The 19,713-nt window shown below is 31.0% G+C and overlaps 1 long non-coding RNA gene across 1 annotated transcript; it reads left to right on the top strand.

Annotated features, from left to right (window-relative positions):
* The first annotated feature begins 318 nt into the window (after positions 1 to 318).
* Positions 319 to 2,258, top strand: LOC124374531. The gene is made up of 3 exons (XR_006923567.1): positions 319 to 358; positions 1,100 to 1,243; positions 1,874 to 2,258. It is a non-coding gene; the product is annotated as an uncharacterized LOC124374531 (long non-coding RNA).
* The last annotated feature ends 17,455 nt before the right edge of the window (positions 2,259 to 19,713 follow it).

Here is a 19,713-nt window from a genome sequence, read left to right as displayed (position 1 = left end):
AGAATTTTCCAATTCAGCATGTTTAAACTATGTGCTGTTTAACATTTTAATACAGCTGTCTATTTGTCTTATAAAAAATGTAAAAAAATTCCTTGAACTAAAGTCATTTTCCCAAAAACTGCTAATTTTCAATTTTCTTTAAAAACTCCGTCCCAAAATGATACAGAAAGTTGCGTGCGTGCCAATTCTAAAAAAGCTGATAAATATGTTTTGATTGAATTATATATTCTCAATTTTGTTTTATTCTAGGCAAGAAGTACAATTGGCCAAGATTAACACTGAGTGCAGATAAGCCTCAATTGGCTAAAAGTCAATGTAGAAAAAGCTTGTGGTGACTTGGAGGAATCCGAGGATGAAGGTAATCGTGCAAATTCTCCACTATTTATGTGAAAACAGAATAAAAAAATTAAGTTTTATAGTTACTCTGTTTTTACAACTGAAATTTGGTACAGATGCTAGAAAACATTAAAAAAATTTGCTAAACAATAGTAACTAAAATTTGTCATAAACAGGTTGTGGTTCATTTTTCTTAACAGGGAAATAATAATAGCAGGGAAAAGGTTGTTAATAAGAATACATGATTTGTCTGACTTCTTTTATAAAGATTATATGCTTGGTACTTATAATTAAAATTTTTAGCAGCATATTTAGTCATTATACAAAAAATTATGTAATAAATCCGAATTTTAAATGTATTTTCTTATAATATAACTCTTTTATCAAGCAAATGATGAAACTTTGACATTAATTGGCTATTGAGTAAATAAATAAAGAACAGCACATACCTGTTAGCTATCAGCTACTCTAAAATGTTGGGGACAAATATACTTCCCATATTATGCCCTATAAAGTTGGTTGGTATTTTCAGTTGGTTTGTGAAATGTAAATGTTTTATATCCTAGTTAGGATGGGAAAGGATTATTTTTTAAATCTCAGCTGTTAATACTCTACTTTTCTTGCCCACCCATCTGTGATATAGTTCTTCTTTGTTTCAATCTATTACAGTCCTGATCATAAACTCTTGTTATTTTAATGATTTAGTTTTCTCAGCTTCATTTTACCCTAATATATACTGATTAATCTATAATATTATTTACAGATTTGAAGCCGACCCTGTGCCCTATGGAGCTGTTAAACGATGCAGCAAGTGACTCCGAGTCCCAGGTTTCTGACTTGTCAGACGCTAGCTCACTGGCATGCTCCGACTTGATATGCTTCGACTAGATACATTGAACAAGCACAGGTAAGTTATCATAAAACAAAGCTATTGCACAAAAAGAGATGTTTTAATTGAACAACTTTTTTGTGACAAGACTCGTTATCTCTCTCTGAATGAAAGTAAAAATTTTCATATGCTTTGTGTTTTATTACCATAGTTTGGTTGATTATTGGTATGAGTGTGTGAAGAAATAATAAAGGTAAATTTAATTAACTTCTTATACACAATTTGAATTTTACTTATTGTAAGTGAACAATAAACAGTATATATTTCTCAAAAATATTGAAAAAAGAGTTAATGGTTTTTGGTTTCTGGAATTTCATTGTTACCCAGATTGATAAACAACCAGTGTTTGGTGGATACAGTTTAGGCTGTACTAACAACCAATTACACACTTGTAGGGTAGGACGATTATCGTATGAGGGTTTGATTATTTATAACAGCAAAGTTTGTTATTTAAAAATTTAACGCCACTTGGACTCACTCCATTTTCTGGACACTTAACATTTTTCTTTTAAATAATGTTTTCCTTTGTTGTGCAAAATTGATATATATATATATCAAATATAAGGTTTATATTTTTTTTAAAAGATTCTTACATTAATAGGTCCAAGTATATTTTTCATGTATATTGATCATAAATATTTGTTTCAGGCTGAAAAGAATGGAAAAAGGGATGCACTATTTACTCCATCCAATGGATCTTATCAGAAAAACTCAAAAACAATTTGAAGGGTTTTGGCTTATGAAGAGTTTTTAATTTTATTGTTTATGATATGGTAAAAAACATTTTAAATGGAGCTAAATTGAAAATTCGACTCACTTACGAGCTTTATGAATTTTATTATGAATAACTTAGATGCCAAGATGTTAACGCAATATTTTTAAATAACTATAAACAAGCTTAGCAAGCTACAAGGGTTTTTATACAATAACAGATGGATATAATTTTTATTTTAAGTTATTAACATATATTCAAATATGTTTTTGTGACTTACAATATGTTTCCAATTTTGTTTTTTAAACAATTTTCCAGGAAATTTCCAATAAATGGTTGTTGTGAAAAGTACAGAAATTCAGGTTGAATAAAGCATATTTGGTTTTTATTATGTAAAGAATAAGTCTTTTCTAGTCTAAATAATTAAAATATGTATTACTTTTTTACTTTTGATTCACATTAAGTAAAAATGTATGAAACGTTTTTTTAAATGTTAAACGTTTAAGAATCATTAAAAAAATATTGATAAACTTGTTACAACTGTATTTCTATATTTGTGCTTGAAATATGAAATTTTGTTTTAGTTTATACAACTGCATACTTATTAATACTTGTATATTAAAAACAAAGTTGTTTCTGTTGTAGTACATTTTGGCAGAGCAAGTTTGTGCAAAAGATTTACAATTATAATATTAAAAGACCACTGCGTACACATTTTTCTGTTTATAGACACAAAAACTGTTCTTCTGCTATATTTCAAAATTCTTAAAGTAATCGTGGTCCGCATTTCGTATTATGAATTCAGAAGATTAGAATTCGAAACATATTAAAGTATGTTCAAAAACATTTGATAAACTAATTGAAATTTGAAATTAGTCCACTTTGTTTAGAATCAGTTTTATTTAAAAAATAACACAGATTAGTGAAGATATGAATTAGTGTCGTCAAACTATTAAATAGCTTTTAAAAACAATATGTATTATTAATTATGCTTCAAAAATGGCGTTTTAGCCACAACTAAAGTATTTTTGATTGAAGTAAAGTGTGTATCCTTGTAGATGATTTTCATCTATACTGGTGATGAAAGATCAGTGATTTGCACTTTCTGTTGTGAATATAGGAGAATAGCCTTTACTGCAAAAAGAACTGAGTCAGTTAGTAACTTTTTTAATTCAAAATTATTTTCTCCTACCGTCTTAATAAGTGAGTGAGCTTATAATTTGCAATGTTTAATCAGTCAACCTGTATGTTAAAATTATTGCATTATTGATTATAAAAAGGTTTCTGAAATCTATTATTTTAAAGAACAGGTTATTTAATTGCGTCAAATATGAATGATAACAAATATGTAGTGAAAAAATAAGCCATGGAGTATTTCTTGTTCTCTAAAGGATAGTAAGAGTCTTCAAGTTTCTATTTGTTTATGGATGATTATTGAGGACTAAGATTAGTGTCTTCTGATGTATCTGTTATTTTCACTGTTTCTCATCACAGTTCATTTCCCATATACTCAAGAGTTTTTATTATTACATGTTAAACATTTTGGATGAAGAATTTTATTTAGTATGCACATATTTAATTATGTTTTTGCATATAGCACAGACAGCAGTATAAATTTGTAACTCTCAAAATTTGCCTCTGCATCTTGAACTGGGTTATACAACTCATGATACAAACTGACTATTACCAGTTCTGTTCTTAATTTTTGGCTAGCTACTGGCGATTCTTTCTTCTGTACTAGAAGCTTCTGAAGGAAATTAATAGACAGTGTGGACATACCCTCTGTAAAGTTTCCTTCATTGTTTCTGACTTAAGTTTCAACCTCATTTATCATTGTATTATTTTATGAACAGCTTTAATTCATGGTTTCCACAATTGATTTATCTCTATTTTGTAGTATCTTGATTTTAACTGTCATAGTATGTGTACATTTAAAAATTGTTCTTTGATCTAAATTTTTTCCCCAAAATAATTTTATGGAACCTCTTTCTCAAAAATTGTCCATCAGTAATTTTCTATGTTAGCTTTCTTTCAGCCAGTTTTTATCCTTTTCATTTAGACAGAAGTGTTGTTTTTGAATCTAGTTACCAGGTTGTTTCTATGACAGTATTTTGTTTCTAATTAGATCTATAATTAGATTACTATTAGCACAATTTAGATAGATGAGTTGTAGCTAGATTATTAGTCAGGGAAATCTTAGTAAAGACGCTCTTATAATGATCCTTTAGGTATACTTCTTTTTTAATGTGCGTCATGATTGCCAATTCACTTTCACTAGTATATTTTTTATCTATTTGTCTTGAAAATAATACCTCTTTTCATAGAACCATATATAGTTTATTGTAGAACCATATTTGTAGTATTTTTATTTTCTTTGAATAATATAATAGTTTGTTCAAGACATATACATTTCTGGCTAAATCAGTAATATACTCCTCACTATCTTAAAAGAATAATTACTATATGGAAATAACATTTAAAATATTAATACAGTTTTCACTTTTATCGGAACTTGCATGAAGTTGACGAAAAATTTGTCGTTATAAACTGTAGTTTGTTGCAAAACCCTGGATTTTTTGTTAGCATTATGTTTGAAACTTATTATCTTTTATAGCTTATTAGATTTAAAGTATCCATTCACTAGTTTCTTGTTGAGGCTTGAGGTTTGAGTGTTGGAAAGATCCAGTTCTTCTTGTGAATGTCTTTCTGTCCCTTACTTGTGACATTCTAAGAGAGTTTCTTCTTTGACCATGGCTTATCACAGTTATGGTCTGTGCATAGGCCGAGTAATTTGTGGCTGGATGTGTGTTCTTCTGTATCAAGTCTCAACATATGTTGTGGACAAGTGAGTGAGAGTATTTATTTTGTTTGACAAAATCCACATGAAACCATGATTTTTAATTTTAATTTTATATTTTTGGAAAACCGTCCAGTTTCCTGAAACGGATGTATAAGATATTAAGAAATTTTAAAGAAAATACATCCTGTAATATTGTCTGCTTTGTTTTGAATACTAAACCTTCCTATTTTCTACATATATTTCTGCTCTCAATACTTTTTTTATACTGACATGAGACCAATGGGATGATATTACCTCTCTACTCATCTACGGTAGGTTCAAGATGTTCACATGCAATGTGAAAACTCTTCATCAAGTGTGGGATGTAAATAAATAAATATTGTGTAGGATTTTTACCACTAATAGGGAAACTTAACTTGATGAAGTTTTACTTTTATTTCATGTTGATTAAATAAAATAAATTGACATCCATATAGGCATTAACATTGAATTCTTTTTTCAAATGTTTTGTGGAAACTTGCTCTGATAGTAATTGAGTGTCATTATTGAGTATTTATATAAAAGATTTTTCTGAGGTAACTACAACTGATAAATTATGTTTCACTCAATTTTTTAACAAGTGTAACAATTTTTTATTTGTTCATAAGTATCATATTACTTTTCAATGATGTTACATGAAATGTGCTTTACTCATTAAAATACAAAAAGGGTGTTTTCTAATTACTTAAAATCATATACGCTTGCAATTCAACTAAAAAAAGTGATGTAGCAAGGTTAAGTATGAAATCAATTTATTTGAAAAAGTTTTTGTATGGCTCTTTATTGTAGCTCATTACTCTTAATTACTAATGTGCCTTCAGGAATATTATTTACTTTAATATTTGTTTTTTACCTTTGTAAAATGTTATCTTTTAGTTATTTTTAAGTGTGAATGCATTTCAACCCTGAACTTAATTTTCTTTGTCGTTCTTTTGTCTTCCCATTTCTAGAAATTTGTTGCATTGTGTTAACTAATTAATTGTTATTGATTTAAATATTTACAAAAAGTTCCTCGGGCAAAGATATGATAATTATTTTGCCTCACCTAAAAACTACTTAGTATACAATAAGATAGAGGTGATGTTTTACTTACGTTTACTAAAGATTTGTACTACGAGGTTTGACAGATTGGAGAACTGAAATGTGTCTTAAGAATATAGCCTACTAGGCAGTTGTGGTTTTATTTGTTTTAAATAAATACTTTTTATTTGTTAATTGTAATTCTAAGGTATGTTTATTGTTTAATTATATGTATAGAAATATTTTTCACTGTTAGTCCGTATGTTGTATTTTGTTTGTTATTGTTGTATAAAATGGTATTTAGTTTGAATTTGAAGATTTTAAACATTTTTTATACTTTTATATGATGGTTAAAAATTAGTTTCATGTTAAAATACATTATTTCATAACAGACTTTCTATATTTTATTGTATCAACAGTGTCCATTCTTTCAAAATATCTACAATGAGGTGGTAAAAGACTCACACAGCCAGACTTTTTCAATATTGTTTTAATATAAATCAGCTTTATGTTATAAAGTATAAAATAAATCCAGGAGTTTTGAAACATACAATTTATTAATTTGTATCAAGATGAACTTTGTTAAATTATAATAAAATAATGGTAATTGTGCTTAACTTTACCAAATGTCATATTGTATGTAAGCCACACTTGCATTCTCTTGTTGTCTCCTTGATAAAATATAAAGGAGTACTCAGCATGTCCTGGATTCTTCGTGTTTCAATTAGAGTATTATGAAACTGAATGTTTGTTAAATCAATTCAATTATTTATTACTGGTTAATGATTTAGTGACATCTGCTGTAGAATACAGAATAAGATAATACAACTTTTTTCAAGGGTTCATATTAGAAAATTTGACTCTGTACATTTTTTACATTTTAAAAATTTTTTTACAGTGTTAATTCACTTTTTTGGGTATTGAGACTTGAGGTTGGAAACATCTAGTTTGTCTTGTGAATGTCCCTTAATCCCTTACTTTTGAAGTTCTAAGAGAGTTTCTTCTTTGACATGGCTTATCACAGTTATGGTCCTGTGCATAGGCCGAGGAATTTGTGGCTGAATGTGTGTTCTTCTTTGTTCAAGTCTCAACGTGTTAGTGTTACCAGGTGAGTGGATTTTATTCTCTTCTACAACTTCCACATGAAACCATGGTTTCTTGTCCATTATATTCTTGTTCCTTTGGAAAGTTCAGGTCTCTGGAGACTAATTTATGAGGGTGATTTGAAGAGTTTGTAAACATTACATCCTCTGTAATGATGTCTCCTTTTTTGGCGTTGAACTTCTTATTTTCTAATTATATATCTTTTACTCATGGTCAATACAACATGTATGAAACAGGTCAGTGTAAGAATAATGATCAGTTCAGTCCTTATCAAGATTCTATTTCAATTCATGTTCACATAGATTGTGAAAACTCCTCATTATTATATCAATTGTGAGACGTGAAGAAATAAATAGAAAACTGTTTGGAATTATAATTACTAACAACAAACTATCTGTGGAATTCATCTTTTTAGGTTACCTCAATAAAATACATTGATATTAGACAAACAGCAAATTTTACGTTTTTTATTCAAGTATTTTGTGGAAGTTGGCTCTGATAATTGATTGAATGTTGTAAACATCCATATGCAGCAACAAATTTCAAAGTTTGTCTGGTCTGTAAAAAACTTTAATGACGTATTTTGTGTGCAATTTTTGTCGAATATTATTTCATTTGTAGATTTAAAACGTTAGTTTATTATTCAACCTAAGAGTGCCATATTCATAATAATAAAAAAAAAATATTAGAAAGTTAACCAATTGTATTTGTATTAGTGTTTTAATAAGTACTTTTTATTACTCAATGAATTGTAATTCTAGAGAATGTTATTTTTTACTTATACATATAGAATAGTTGTAGTCAGTATGTTTATTCTGTTTCTTGTTGTTCTATAACAAATATTTAACTTCAAGTTAAATTTGTTTTGAATTAGTAAGGTTGAAAGGCAAATGTTCTTGTTCTGAATTTAAATTTGAATATTTTAATATTGTTTACAATTTTATATGATGGTTACAATTGTGTCAAGTAAAAATAAAGCATTTCAAAATAGTCAGTATTTTTCTATACCAACAATTTCCTTTCTTTCAAAATAACTTCAATAAGTTATTAAAGTGGTTAGGTAGACTTTTAGGTACTACTTCAGTATAAAGAATTTTTTTTAACCCTAGAACTGGCGGTCATTTCATCCTGTAGTGTCGGGCTGTTTTTGGAGCTTCGCACAAGGTTTTTTTTAAAAAAATTATTAAAAATATAAAATAAAAGAATATATTTTTATGTTCAGGATTAAACGTAGAATTATACTATATTGTAAAATTAACCATACAAAATTTTTTTAATAAACACTTTTTTTAATCAAATATAAAATTTACGAAAAATATTTCTTAAATTTGGGGGGACCATACCTAGCAAATGAAGTTATAGTGAGATATATTTAAAAGTGAGATAGCCATTCTGTGTCAAATTTTTATCTAGTTTCAGAAAAAACATAAACATTATACACATTTATGAAAGCATCATTAAAGCTATAGAACAAAAAGCAGCGATGCGCATAAATTCTGAAAATCAGGTGTACACGTAAGACTTTGGTAAAACAAGTTTTGCTAATACATTTATCTATGAATATATGTTATATTGCATATTTTATTACTTAGAATAAAATAGAACATACAGTACTAATGAAATAATTACCATAAAATTGTTTTTTGAAAAGTAAAAAAATTTGCATTTTGCCATTATTCAAAAAATTTTGCAAAAAATTTTCATTCAGCAAAATATAAAATAGTTTCTAAAGCTTGTAGTATATCAAAATTTATAAATTTATGGTTTATAAGTAATAGGAAATATTATGTAGTTAGAAAACTATAAATATAACTAAATATATGGAAAAATTATAGAATAACCCAAACAGTTATTATATATATAACCAAAGAAATTACAGGAAATATATATTTTATTGTGAAAACTATCTATTTACCAAAAATAAATAGTTACTTCAGAGCTAAAAGATTGCTTTAAATAACGTTTAGTAAGTGAAAACAATAACAAACTATGTGAAATGAATTTTAGCCAAGTCATTTTGCCATAGCCTACACAAAGCCGGTAATTTCTCAAACATATTTCAGTAAATAGAAATTGATTTATTCTAAAATATATATGTTTACACTACTACGACATCAAACAAACACACTACACATTAAATACAACACTAAAACACGCGTAAAACTATTAAAAACTTTACGCAAATATCCACAGCTCGGCACAAAAGTGATACAGAACGGCAGCGGCAATATGGCGGTCACAACAACAAACTGCGTCGTTTTCTTTTACGTTCAAAATGACAAGCTTGCTATGTCATAACCATAATACAAAGAGGAATAAAACTCATCTGTTCCCTAGCATGTTTCTTCCCGAATCCAATGGTGCATGAATTATATCGATACGTTACCGGAGTATATTGTAAAAAGTAATTATACGAGGGAATGTTTGACCGACAACATTTTGACGGTTAACATCACAGAAGTGGCATTGACCGACAAAATTTTGTCGATTAACAGTTCTAGGGTTAAAGTATCATATAAATTCAGGCATTTTGTTTAAACATAGAATTTGTTAATAATTATTGGTATCAGATGAGTATTAAATGATACTTTTCCCTTACATGCAAAGAAACACAAGAAAACTTTTAAAAGATTGTCTGACATTTCATAGTCTAGTAATTATTCTTCACAAGGAAACGTCAGACTATTTTATAATTTATTTTGGTGTTACAATCAGCTTTTGAACATCTTCAATTGTTTGTACAGAGATAGGGATGTTTACATAGGAAAAGAATTGTTCACAATAATACTGTATGTATGTATATATATATGGCGAAGATTGTACATCAATAACTCAATCCGTTTGGAATATATCTTGGCGTATCAGGGCATTTAATTTACACCTGTAAATTAGGTACCCTGGATACATCTGAATATATTCCAAACTGATTGAGATATTGATGTACAATCTTCACTACACATATTAAAATACTTCTTTGAACTTTTTGTGGGATAAAAATGTTCTCCCCCTTTTTCAAAGGGGGGTAGAGGGGGATCACTTTAAATTTACAAATTGTATATAATACACTTCAATAATAACAATGTGATAAATATAATGTACTAACAATATAATTTAAAAAAAACCAATAATCCATTAGACGAAAAATTATTAAATAACAAATTATCTGCTTACCCCTCACAAAAACAACACATAGTTCATAGCATGCTGATAATTATATAACACAACTGTGATATGAAGCACACTCATGCAACTCACACAGGTCCTCACTTGTTCCCAAGCACAGTTGGAATGGTGCTACAAGAATAGGAACGTAGACTTCAGACAACGGTCGCTATCATGGAAGAAGCTTAGACCATGTTGCAGAGCTTGTGCAGATGTGGGATGGTGCTGTTCAAGTCTCAGTTGGTAGAACACGAGAGACGGCAGAAGAGATTGGTGGTCGGCCAGGAACTCTTAGGTTAAACAGCACAAGCAGATCAGGAGAGTCTAGTTCACCAATGAGAATCTTCCGAAGAAACGTCAAGTTGTGCAGCTGACTTCTCACCATGAGGGGACACAGGCCAAGAGATTCCTCCACAAGTCGGAGCTGCACATTCAGATAGTCGTAGCCAATTTTCACTCCTATAACACGCATGGACCTGTCTTGAATCTTCTGGAGTCTTTGGATCTGGCCAAGTTGGTAAGGGGACCACAAAACACTTCCTAACTCCAGTATAGATCTCACTAAAGACATTAACACAGTTTTCATGGGTTTGATGTTTAACCCTCTCCTTCAAGTTCTTGTGGTGAATACCAGCATCCGAGAAGCCCTTGATACGATTGAACTTAAGTGTTAATCAGGGCTGAGGTTGCTTTTCAGGAACATTTCCTGACTGATTCAACTAGTGCAGATCCGGTGAGTACATAGTCAAAGGAAATACATTTTGAGGAACGGTGAATGGTGAGAATTTGGCATTTCTTGGATTCAGCCTCATGCAGTTATGGAAACACCCATTCACTGATCCTCTCCAAGCACGTCTCTAGTCTACGACAGTCTTCGATGGAAGTGATAGAGATCTAGATTTTAATATCATATTAACCAATAAGTTGACAATTACCAGGGATGATTCGGTCAATTATAACATTTAAGATGCAAAACAGAAATGGAGCAAGGTGAGATCCTTGAGGAACTCCTGATGTAGCATGAAACGGCAGAGAAAGAGCACAAGAACATTTCACCATGAGCATACAATGAGCAAGGTAAGCCTGCAACAACTGTAAGAGACTCCTCGAAAATCCATAGGTTTGCAGCTTTGCAATTAGGTGAGCATGACTTACAGTGTCAAAAGCTTTGGAGAAGTCCAAATAGATGCTGTCAACTTGGTAACCAGCATGAATGGAAAGCGAATGAATTGATCATAAAACAAATCACAAGAGTATCCTTAGTCGATCTTCCGCGTGAGAACCCTGTTCGTTCCCCAGAAGGCTCCTGCAGCTGAAGCTGATTATGTCAAGGACTAAGAATTTAATAACCTTGCCCAGCGCAGGTTGGATAACTATATGTCTATAGTTACTGGCATCGGCAATGTTAGAAGATTTTGGGATGGGAACTACGAAGCTGGTTTTAAGACTTTTAGGGAAAAACACCAATGCCAAGATAATTTAACAGGACAGTTAAATGAGGTGTAAGCAAGTTGCTGCAGTATTTAAGAACAAATGTAGGAATGGTCAGGTCCAGTGCCTTTGTAAGGGTCAAGGGATGTAAGTTTCTTCCTGACATCAGCCTCCAGGAGCACACAGTCTGATAAGGTGATAGTTCTGTTAAACTGATAGTGAGGTCCCCACCTCACTTGGCCCGGCTTTTGTCTGTGAAGACTGAAGAAAAGCAGTCAGCAAATAGGTTGCAAATCCCCTGGAATATGATTCTGATTTGTTGTTTAGACGATAATAAAATAAGTCTTGACTGGAGGAATTTGCTCTGTGTTCAGCCTGCCATGTCCCTTTAACATGCCATTATTAAAAAAATCAATAAATACTTGACACTAAAATACCTTTATGAAACAACTAATAACAGACAGGGCGACAGTAGACCAGTTACACCAAGGAAAGACTTACAGTAATTTGACAACAAGGCAAGTAGGTGTTTCTAGTTCCTGAGTGAGACCTTTGTTATTTGACATCCTGGATTGCTTGCTGCCCCTTCACTCTTCCTTTGGTATTCTTGAGTTGTAACCTACTCTTTTTTTGTTTCTGAGCAATAATCTATTCTTCCCATGGTGTTCATGAACAGCGATCTATTTATTCTTTAGTGTTCCAGGGCAGCAATCCACTCTTCCTTTGGTGTTTCTGAGCAGCAATCAAATCTTTTATGGTGTTTTGGTTGTATCTGAGCAGCTACTGACTTTTCCTTCAGTTTTTTGGGGCAGCAATCCAATCTTCCTTGGGTGTTCTTGAACAATAATATATTCTTCCTGAAGGAAACAGGATTTTTCCGGACATTTGCCATCGTTCAGTGAAACAAGAAATCAAACACTACGTTTCGAGATCTGCAATCTGATCTCTTCTTCAGGTAATAACTAACCTAGTACATAATTACAAACTAGGTTTAAAATAAACAAATCATACCAAAGCGTTGTGGCACGCCTAAGTCAGGAATTACAACCACCATGTTGTTTGCCAACTTCACTAACTCTAAAAAACATGCACTTAATAAAAAAATATACACAACACTAATCATTAAAACTGAACTACAGAATACAAGTCACAATACGTCTGCATTCGTCTACCAACAATCTACGACAAAATTACCTACCTTCCATCGTCAAAAATAACCTTCAAACAAAGAATATTCTTCCTATGGTGTTCTGAAGCAGCAATCTACACATCTTTTGGTGTTCCAGGCAGCAATCCACGCTTCATTTGGTGTTTCTGAGAAGCAATTAACTCTTCCTTTGCCATCAAACTTAACTCTTGCAGAATCCATACTTGTTCAGTTGATTTTATTAATTGTAATGAGTATATTGGTATGACTTGGTTCTTCACGATTTGTGTTTTCTGAGTTAAATACTGAACAAATTATCCCAAACATCCTGAAGCTAATCATGTGATTTTTATCAATGTAGAGTAACGTAATAATTGATAATTTGTACTTCCAAAACATGGATTTTAAAATGGATTTAAACATACAATTCTTTGAAGTTTTTAACGATGGAAGAATTGTGAAGGAAAACAGTGGTTTTCTGGACATTTCCCATCGTTTAGAGATACAAAAAAAATCAGTAATACTATGTTTTGAGATCTGATATCTTCCTCAGGTGAATAAATATCTAACACGTAACTACAATCTAGGTTAAAATAAACTAATCATATCAGAGTGTTGTGACACGCAAGTCAGGAATTACAACAACCTTGTTGTGTGTAATCCACACTCTACCCACACTAACTCTAAGACATGCACTTAACAAAAATAATACACAACTTTAATTATTAAAACTGAACTACAGAATACAGGGTCTGCACTCACCGTCCAACCATATAGTCTGAATTTCTATATATGTATCTGATCCTTCTTATTTATGTATAGTGTATTATTGTGTTTCCTTTTTAATGGATGATTTATAGTATTAAATTTAAAAATTAACGATTACAAATAAGAAGGTGGGTTTATTTAGCTCACTAGTTTAATGACTCATTTTTAGAAAACTGTTGATTAAAAATCCAGAGACCAGAAAATAAAACGTAATTGTTTCTATACGAAATGTAAATTATGTTTTAACTGTACAATAGAAATAATTTTGTGAGTAATTTATTTACAAGTTAATGTAAAACTAACAATGAGTAAGTGATAAATGAAATGAGTTATTTCAGATCTTTACAGCATTGGTATTTTACAGAAATGTAATATCTATACTGACAGCAATTATTGATTAGTTCTTGATTACTGATGTCTAACAAGACAAGTCTTTACTTCTATAGGATTATGCAAACAATTTTAGTTGGAAGGTAGAATATTACTTTTGAATGTTTTAATTCATTACTAAAAAACCGTTTATTTTGAACCACTACTTGTTTAATGTTGTCATGTTTATATTTAACTTCACTTGAAGATGTAGTGTTGGTGTATGTATAAACTGCAGGTGTGTGTCATGGGCAGATTCAGTTCACATTTTATATTAAATGATAGGTGTGATAAAACAAAAGATAGATAAGCCAATATTTTAACCTTTAGGAACACATTTTCCAATATAAAAGCTCAGAATTAATTTTACCATAATTTCTCAAAAATTAAAATTAATTCTGAAAAAAATATAAACAAGCTCTTCCTCGAAACTTTGCACGATTTTTGTATGGTTTAGCCATGTATGAGCGCTTCTGGTTCAAGAGAATTATATTTCCCATGCTGATGTAGACTTTGCCTTGTTGCCACGATCAAGAAAATCTGTCAGAAGTGTATGCAATTGTACATATACACTTATATTATTATAAAGTGGTCTAAAGTCAAGCTCTAAATTTCAACCAGAAATTTGTTTTTAATATACATCACAACTTAGCGTCTTCAAATTGTGTTTGGATATTTATATACGCAAATGTCTTGTAATTACAGTTTATGGTATGCAGGCGCTTTGAAAACTTATATTTTGCAGCGCCGCCTGGTGGCAAGATACATAAATGAGCCTAGCATATTAACCTTCTCGACAGAAAAATAAATTTATGATTCTATCAATGTCATATATACAAACATACTCTTATACATACATTTATATCTTATATATATAAAAATCTTGAGTCATGATGTATGTTGCCAATAAACTCCAAAACGACTGAACCAATTTCAATCAAATTTCACATGTATCCGTAATTTAGTCTAACTTAGAAGATAGGATAGTTATTATCTGAATTATTCGCTTATGTCGTGAATATAAACGAATAAAATAAGAAAAGTTTTCAAAGCGCCTGCACATTATAACCTGCAATTACGAGATAGATACGTATATTAAACAGTGAAACACTATTTGAAGGCGCTAAGTTATGATGTATAATTGTCTAAACTAAATTTTTGGTTGAACTTAAAGGTTGAGTGGTAGACCACTTTGTAATAAAATACATTATGCATGTACAATACATTTTTGACATATTTTCTTGATCGTGACATCAAGGTAAAAATCTACATCGGGGTTGGAAATATAATTTACTTCAACCAGAAATGCTCATACGCGGGCAAAACTTACGAAAAGCGTGCGAAGCCGCGGGAAACAGCTAGTATATATATAAATGTGTGTGTGTTGAAAAGCTAATGAAACATTTTGCAATTATTATTTATACATATAAAACGATAGTGAGATATTCGATTTATAATCCTGTACTTAAAACATTATTTTACAATATTATAGTAAAACAAAACAAATTTTACTCCAAACCTTATTTTTAAACAGAAAAAGTTTTAAATGAATAAATTATTATTTTATTATTCATAAAGTGTGTCTTTAATTGGAGTGGGAGAGGGAGGAGGGTGTGAATTTTATATTATAAAATATAATTATAAGAGAAAAATATTCAGTCTGTAGTTAAGAAATGCTTCTTGGCTTTAATAAAGGTGATGAAACCTTTGGAGGAAAGTTAACTTTTATGTACCAAATCTAATTTCAACACTTTGCTTTTCCAAATTAGTTTAAGTAATTTAATCCCAACACTCTTGCCTTGCTTAGTCTTGCCTCGGATGCGATTGACGCGATCCAATTTTCCCCAGCTTAAACCGATTTATGAAGCAAAATTATCTAACAAGAAGATTTATGAGTTCTGTATAACATTTTATCTTAACATACATTAAAACGTTAAGTAAAACATTTCTAGCCATCATTTTTGTGAAAAGAAAAATACATTTAAGCATGAAAAACATTAAAATATCTATTTATAGATCTATTGTCTTTATCACTTTTGGTGCAGTTCTAATTATTGGAATATTACCACACCCCAGGGTACTAATGTAACATCTGGAGAAAACATGAATTAATAAAAAAAAGGCTATTTGTACACAACCAGTTTCCCCCTACGTGTATTAAATATTGAGATGATTATGCTGTTAAAGCAGAAGTGAGTTCAGTAGATACAATAATGGCTACCGTACCCAACATTGTGGAAATCCAATCAGGCAAATCTTCTTACCGTAATATCAACTAATTAACATTGTTCTTGTCTGAAGAGGTTTCTTAGCTGTTGGAGATACTATTAATGTACAACACCTAAGGTCCAATTTGAGACAGATTTACGATTGTTCTAAGGGTTTGCTATTCTTCCCCGTATTCGTTACTTAGCCAGAAGAAAATAGATACTTCACAAACATAAGGGATTCGTTACTATGTTGTATTTTGCACAATGTATTTCTAAATATACAAATCAATAAAACGTTTCTTAATTTTTTATTGTAAAAAAAGCAAGATACAACTTTAAACTGTCCATTTTTTCTTGACTTCAGGGTTTTGAAGTTGCTAGAAATGCTGAAAAGAGAGATTGCCCACTCACTTTCATGTTTATCTTGGGAAATAACCTGAAGGTGGAAATCATGGATGTAGACTAGCACTATATCATAGTAGACGAGAGAAATCTACATGTCTACGGCAACACTCTTGGACAAAAAGATTTTATAGTATGAGTAAATCTTTGTTATAAACTGATTAATTTATATCGTTTTACATGAATAACTTTAAAGAAACCTACCCAAAGAAGGTATTACTGTTCACCTCCTGTCCGGAGTCTTCAAGATAGATTGTATTATTGTATTATTTTAACTTTATAGAACACGAAGAGAAGCTTACAAATGAAACAGACGAGGAGAAGCTTGTATACTTGATAAAACGAAAATACGGTACAGAAGGGAATCAAAAAAGGACCGTGTGAAGCGCATTATATGTTCAAAACAGCACGCTCACAAAACTCTACTGTGACGTGTGCAATTTTATGGTCAACTATGTTTATCTGTAATGTAGAACTGATCACTCTACATTTATTTATTTATTCTTCCAACGGAATTACACCAGCAGTACACGTAATAAGTTAAAAAGAGTATAAATGATTAATAGCACTAATATAATGTAGGCCTATACATATATAATTAAATAACAAACAGTGATAAAATAAATAATCAACAAAACAGCGAATTAGTAATAAATATAAGTTAACAAATAATCAACAAAAAGGTAAAAAAAAACAAAGAAAAATATTTAAATATAAAAACGAGCATCAGTAATAAATGTGTGGTGTATGATAAGAACTAAATAACAACTAAGTGGTAACAAAATTTGACAAAAACAAAAGTAACAATATATAACTAGCAACATGCAAGAAAAGATAAACATACATACATAAATACATAAAAATACAAACATACATACATACATTATAAATTTAAATTTATCAATGTAGTAGCGCGCCGATATTGTACCAATCATACCATCGCCCATACTTCAGGGTTGCCTTTCCTGCTGATAAGATTAGCCCATTGAACTCCGGTGGACTGTTTACTTCGTTATCAGTCACGTTGCTACTGGTGAACTGATAACGAACAGGGAGATTGTGAGTCGACTCACTGGCCAAGACCTAGTGGCTTGGTCCACCCCTGGACTGCTCGCTGAGCCTTGTGGACTTATTGATGAGCCGCTTCTAGCGTGTCGCTCTTGTCCCGCGGATCCGCTCGCGTCGCGCCGCGCCACGACTCTTCTCGTCACGTTCTGGACCAGACGTAGACCTACGTGCGATGTGACTCCCAGTTTGGTGAGTACAGACCTCAATTATTTCACAATGTGCTCTTGAGCATTACTAAATATTGGACACGCGGACTGACGCCTGTTGCGGTACAGCTACCTTTCATATATATATATATATATATATATAGTATATATATATATAGTATATAGTAGTAGTAAGTTTCCGAGACCTGTGTGATCTGAGATTTGTGTTTTCTTGATCGGGATGACAAGGCGGATTCAGCTGTGACGTTATGTATATAATTAATTAGAACCAGAAATGCTCCTACATGTGCCAAACATGATATAATAATTAAGTTAAACTCTGATACTATTTACCACGAACTTAAATAATATCTACCTGATGTATGCCCACTTACGTTTTAAAATTTTTATAGGACTCCTATCATATTACATCATAATTGCTTTTACTAAGTAATATAAGGACTTTGTTATTAAGATTGCGTGCGAAGCCGCGGGTATAATATATATATATATATATATATATATATATATATATATATATATATATATATATTATATATATATATTATATTGTTTTTGATAATTTAACCCCACATAATTACAAATGTTTAAGTTAATCAAATAAAAATATAAAACATTACCAAGCTATGTCGAAGTACAAGGGGGAGTCAGTGTATTGTATCGTATACTAGTAAATAAATTTTAGCCTTCAGAGCTGACAATAACCGTTTATTATAACACTCTGATGTTGTGTACATTCACTTTGCCTGGGACGAATACAGTTGACTGACCTTTTTAACTAACACGTTCTTAGTTAGAAAATGTAGTCTTAATATCCCTGATCCTGAACACTTCCTTCATGGCTTGCAACTGCACAAATTATAAAATATTTTTCTTTAAAAATACTTCCTGTAAATGGACTGTGAATCTTAGCTTCACGTATGCTGACCAAGAACCCACCTAAAACAATCTCAAGCTAAGTAGCTTTAAAATTTAGACAATAATACATAAAATAAGATTACTTTGCCAGAAGAGTTAAGCACGTGCAATGTTACTACTGGTATGGTAGAACTGCAACGTTTTAATGTTCGATTTTGGTTAATTTAGAAAATACTGAGCCCTAAACCAAATTAAGAGGTACGTGAACCTTTTACGAAGGCATATAAATGATACTAAAACCTCTGCACAGTGCCGGGACTTTTAGGGAGGGAGCGGGACAGCCAGCGTTGATGACTCTGTCCCTACACCTGCGCAGCTTTTGTTCACCTTATTAAAGCCTTGAGCAAACAAAGAGAAGGATTTGACCTTATCATGTATAATCTAGACTCCGGAAGTCTTAATCCGGAATTAGTAAAAACAGGTAGGATCAAAAAAAGAATTCAGAAACGAGTTTGATAACACAAATTGGTAGAAGACACGACCAGCTGTAGGTAAGGTTCAGAAGAAAGCTTGGTACAAATAAAATTTACGACTATTTTTTTTGAATACCGGTCAATTTATCAAAACAAACGTGACATACTCATCCAAAGCAAGATATGAATTTCATTACTGTTGCCATTTAATCGTACACTATATTGACATTTACAATACGTTCTCAGCAAGATAACTATTACTATACGAAAAAAAATCAATACTTACAGATAATAATAACTTCTACTTTTTATTTCGATAAGAACAAACAGTACAGGATTCTGACGCTTTTCAACCAAACTGCAAATTTGAACACGTGTAACTTGGAAATTTTTGTTAAAGATTAAATCTTTATGAAAGATAGTTACAAGTGTTAAGATTTTTTAGAACGAAATTTTAGATGTTTTATCATATGAATAAAAGTTGTCAAACTACCATGTACCGTTAGTTAGTCCCCATTTTATATAATGCAACATTTCACAACATAGTTAGCCAGTACAACTTAATATTATTTTTATCCAATGTTCCGGAACTATATTATCGAGGGACTAACTACCTAATTGGCACGCGTATGAATATTTTATTGTAACACTTTGTAGCAGCCCAACTACGTGACCGATTTCACCTCGCGCGCTATGTCCGTAAGTAAAATTTATATTTTCGTATTATTAAATTAGCCCTTTGATGCCAAACATATAAA

Source organism: Homalodisca vitripennis, unplaced genomic scaffold, assembly GCF_021130785.1.
Source record: "Homalodisca vitripennis isolate AUS2020 unplaced genomic scaffold, UT_GWSS_2.1 ScUCBcl_8914;HRSCAF=17224, whole genome shotgun sequence".
NCBI classification, from domain to species: Eukaryota; Metazoa; Arthropoda; class Insecta; order Hemiptera; family Cicadellidae; genus Homalodisca; species Homalodisca vitripennis.
This window is presented reverse-complemented; position numbering and strand designations above follow the sequence as displayed.